This window comes from Aegilops tauschii, chromosome 5 (genome assembly GCF_002575655.3).
Source record: "Aegilops tauschii subsp. strangulata cultivar AL8/78 chromosome 5, Aet v6.0, whole genome shotgun sequence".
Taxonomy (NCBI): domain Eukaryota; kingdom Viridiplantae; phylum Streptophyta; class Magnoliopsida; order Poales; family Poaceae; genus Aegilops; species Aegilops tauschii.
Window position 1 is genome coordinate 463,658,553 of NC_053039.3, and position 4,989 is coordinate 463,663,541.

At 42.8% G+C, this 4,989-nt stretch overlaps 1 long non-coding RNA gene across 2 annotated transcripts; it reads left to right on the forward strand.

Annotated features, from left to right (window-relative positions):
• The first annotated feature begins 669 nt into the window (after positions 1 to 669).
• On the forward strand, positions 670 to 2,268 carry LOC109761112 (uncharacterized). 2 transcript variants are annotated; one of them, XR_012183734.1, is made up of 3 exons: positions 670 to 891; positions 1,600 to 1,727; positions 1,852 to 2,268. It is a non-coding gene; the product is annotated as an uncharacterized lncRNA (long non-coding RNA). The 2 variants fall into 2 exon arrangements; XR_012183733.1 differs by having other exon boundaries at positions 1,600 to 2,268.
• The last annotated feature ends 2,721 nt before the right edge of the window (positions 2,269 to 4,989 follow it).

Below are 4,989 nucleotides of genomic sequence, written 5' to 3' on the forward strand. Positions count from 1 at the left end.
TCAAAGATCATTTAGAATATTCTCAATTTATTTTGAAAGCAAATCAAAATTCATGATTTGTATGGATATAAGAGACGAGGCATGCATCCATGTGGTGTACAAATCCAAGTTACCGCCTCCAAATTAATGGAAATTCTAGCATGATCTCAAGTCGAACTTTTAAAGTATGATAAATAAAGAATTGTTTAGACAAAATTGCATCACGTTTACTAATGGGAAAAATCTATGCAGTTTTTGTCTAAATAGATCATATCTCACTTGTTTCAAGTGTATAATCTTTGTGATTGCTTCATTAAATCTAAAAGTTATTGCATAAATCTAATTTAAGATACCAAAAATATTTTCTCCATTTTTTGTGAAGTATATTGTTTATTTAAAGTTCTAATGATTTTTAGGTCATTCAAATTGGATTCAAACCTCCTTAGCAGTCTCTTTAAGGAATTCCCACAAAAAAAAGGAATTTACAGAGGAAAAATGAGAGTCAAATTACTATAAAATCAAATCATAATTCAAAAGACCTTAAAAGAAAATATTTCAATTTGGATTGTAATTTTAAATTCCCACAAACAGCTTTCAAGTCATAGAAAAAAAAATAAACAGTGAATGTTTCAGTGGTATAAACAGTATTAACACTGACGAAGTGTCCATGCGACCTTGACAGTGCTGGGTTCAGTTAAGAGTCCTGACACCCGCCGCGCCCCCGCGTCACCGTCGCCGCCGCCACGGTCGTGGTGGCGTCCTCGTACGGCTGTAATACGGTGAGGAAGAGAGGGATGTGTATCAGGCCATGGGGTAATGGAGGGCGGCATCCCTGGGACCTCCAGCGGGCTGCTAGTCTCCTCCCACTCATACAGCATGGAAGCGCTCGACTCGACTCCCTCGCCTACGACGGTAAGTGATTCTTGGGTTCTGGATCGAGTTCTATTTGCCTTGATTCGCCTAGGGCTTTAGCTTTAGCTTTAGCAACTGTAATGCCCGATGGTTAGCAGGGAATGGTTGGGATTGGTATGGTTTAGGTGGACGCCCATGTTCTGTTCGACGAAATGCGTAATCCATAGCTTCTTAATAGCTGTCCAAGCGTCTGCTTTAGCGTGCGGGATAGTGTGTGCTGCCATGAATTCGGAGATCAGCACCAACCATGTGGTGCTTGTGCACTCATGCATATGGTGTTTAATGAGACTTGTAGTTTGAGGGGGGCCAAGGTGTGGCCATGTATGCACAGGTTCTAGCTGTTACAATCCTGTTTGTTTCCTGATCAGATTCTGGTCTGGATATTGCACATCAACTGCTGAATCAGCATGTCTGATTTTGGACGTGCCCTGTGCGTACGGCCTGTAAATGTTTTCTGAATACGGGAGTTCGATGTTTTAGCAACAGTGACATGTTTCATGATGCTGGAGGCAAACTTACTAACGCATTGAGAGAACACTGTAAGGCAGTATGTGTTGTGGCTAGAAAAGATAATCAACCATGGACAATGAAAGCCTACGGCTACAGAAACCGTAGATGAGAATTGTTTTGTCAATGTTACTGCTAGTTTATTATAATTTGGCATAAACTCAAAATTCTGAAGATGGTGTTATCTACTATGTTCTGCAGTTAGGCTGAAATGTAACTTGGATAGCTTTTCTCTCAAAAGGGAGGTTGTTCAGGAATTGGGACCAAATCAAAAGACTCTGTCTCCAAGTTTAACCATGCTTGTTGAAGATGTCGCAGAGGAAATATCGGTTAGTAGTTACTAGTTTGTAAAAGGAGTGCGCTTTTATGGATATGTTCTTAAAAGCCAACTAAATATTCTGTTTCTTCCCCGGCATTTTTTTGCATCTTCCATTTTTCTTTTACTCCCTCCAGTCAGGCAATACAACCGGATCGATTCGTAGTTCTTTTGAGGCCAATTGTTGCCGGAGCAGAATCGATAATGAAGGTCATCTATCCATGCGCCTCTGATGGAGTCATGGCATGCGTTTGATATCCTTAAGTCATTGATCTGTTACCTTCTCTGGATTTGGTTCTTGTGGCTGCTAGTTCTACTGATACAAGTTCATTATTGAGCGCTGAGCTCAGATGCAGGTTCCGAGTTATTTTCTTCTCCGTTTACTCGTTTAATAAATTTACGCACCTATGTTACTCTGTTTATTTCTGTTCTTATTTAATCACACAATAAAGTAGATACATGTCAATTTGGATGCTCTTGGTAATGCTCTTGTCTTTTCTGGGTGTTATTGGCTGACATACCATGAAATAAGCACAAATATAGAATAGAGAGAATCAACTCTTATAGAGTAAGACATTTGATGACATTATAGAAGAAGTAGACAGTAGACGGTGTAATTTAGTCTTATTTCCCATGCGGTTTTTTTTTGCGAAAACCTATTTCTTAGTTTATATTTTTTGTGAAAACTTATTTCTCAATGGGTAAAGTAATTTATCGTGAAGCTCAGAGAGCTATACAAAAATAGTTTGTACATCTCTAGAATATTTATCTTCTAACATATGTTCAACCCAATTTCCTTCCAACAAATATTAAATATACTACCTCCGTCTCCGTGAATAAGTCATTCACGTAGATCTAGGTCGACGATTAAACTATCTAAATATGTATTATATGTGATAAAAAAATATATTTAGAAACTACATGCGTGTAGAAATCTAGTGATATATACTTTTCATGACATTGGGTTAGAAGATTAAATATTTCTACTTCTTGTTTCAAGCCTTTCACGGATTTCCTGGATTGGAGCAACTACAGGTTGTGGCCGGAGCCAGACATGCGCCTTGTCGGAACCCCTATCGGCGGAGGACATCCACTCCACAGGTCTGGCTTTGCCATCGACGAGGTTGTACCTGAACACGCGATGCTTGTAGACAAAGTAGACGCACCCACCATCCAGGCCCAGTTCGGTCGCGTCTACGGCGAAGCTCGCCGGGGACCCGAGAAACATGACACGATCGTTCAAGCCCCGGTCGTCCCTCTCCACCCACCGCATCTTGTCGCTGCCATCCACTTCTTGTTCCAGGGCATGTACCCTCACCCAGGGGCGGATCCAGAACAAAAATGTCCCGGTGTTCACGTGCACGTGCGCATCATATGTATAAGGATGGACACCAAGCAATAATATAAAATAACACACCTAAGAACACTAATTATATCGCAACGAGATTTCTTACCAAAATAAATTGTTCACTTCCATTTGAAATACTAGTTGATTATGCAAATTTGAACAAGCCTAAGAACGCCAAACAATGAACGAGTTACAATATTATTTAAGAAACCTTTCTATAAATTCTCCTGTGATTAATCATTACTGTTTTAGCAAAAATGTACGAGTTACATTATTTGTGTTTGCATATGCAAGAGTATAAACAATAAACAAAATGTATCGATCGAATGATACGATTAGGGACTTAAACTTACTCGACATTGTGTCTCGCCGTTGTTGCAGAAATAATCCTCCCCTGGAATCACAACGAATTGTTTCCAATTGTAATAGCTTTAAATTTTAAGACCTTAGCCATACAATTAGAAAAACAGAACTTAAAAAAAATTGTAATTCCTACACACAGCTGAGATTTCAGATTTGAGAGAGATCGGCAATTACCAAGTGCTGAGTTGAGAGTTGAGACGTATCTCAAACTTTCAACAATCCATGACTGGGCGAGGGTTCAGGTGGCCGGCTAGCGATGCTTGAACAACGGTGACTGGGCGGACTGGCGGCTGGCCGCGCGACGGAGAAGGGCCGAGGATAGGCGATGCTGTGAGGGTTGAGGCGAAGAAGCCGGGCGGACGAGCAACGGAACAGGCGCACGTACAGATAAGGTAAAGCCGTATTGGGGGATCGATTAATCAGATCGATAGCTTTTTTTTCTTTCAACACACGCACATACATGGCAAATTTGACAATTTTGACCTGTGAATGAAATCATTTCATAAAATGAACTGCCTCTATTTTTTTTCACTTACATGACATTTTTGAGTGGCGCCCGACATGAAGGCGTCACACTACACTGTGCAGCGCCTGACTGACAGGCATTGCACGCCTAGCCAGCATCGCACCCGTGTGATCCAAAAATTACTAAGTCAGTGTGCAGCGCCTGAGCGCCTAGCTTCTACGCTGAAGCAACCACTAGTGCAACGCCTAGAAGCTAGGCGCTACACTGTATAATGTGGCGCCTAGCTCTTAGGCTCTGCACATTGACTTAGTAATTTTTAGGCAGTCCGGGGTGCAACGCTGGCCAGACGTGTAGCGTCTGTCAGTCAGGCGTTGCACAGTATAGTGTGGGTGGCGCCTTTGTGTCGGACGCCACTCAAAAAGATCAGCTAAGTGAATTTTTTTAGAAGCAGTTCATTTTGTGAAATGATTTCATTCACAGGTGAAAATTGTTAAATTTACCCACATTCAGGGACCAAGAATTAATCCATCTTTCAGGAGTGGGCATTAAGTAGATGGGCTGGACTGCCTCGCTTGTGTTTGTCAGTCGCTGGCTGGCCGGTGTCCAGGTCCAAAAGTTACCGGTGTCCAGCCCAAAATCTGGACTTTGTATAAGGTAAATACCTATTTTACCCGGTGCCAATGACACCCGTGTCCATAACGTGCCTCCGCCCCTGCCCTCACCGCCAGCTTGGACGCCATGTTGGCCTCGGCATAATCATGGCGTCCTTCGTGCTCGACTAGCACGGACGCCCACGGCAGTTCGCCACGGGACTCAAGAATATAGGATTGATCTCGCTCATAATATTCCTCCTCGAGCTTATCCCACGTCGTCTCAAGGTTGACATCGGCATTGTTTCCTCCATTGGCTCCAAGTCCGAAGTTTGGTGTCAAGATGCACCAGAAGAAGACGCTGACCCACACCAGGACCTTGCCGTCGTGATACGCGGCGCATGCGTGGTGGGTTGGCCTCATATTCAGCCAGTTTTCGACGGCCGTCCAAGCCGTGTCACCAGGACGTAGGATGGCTGCCGTGAAGCCAGGATGATACCGGTAGTAT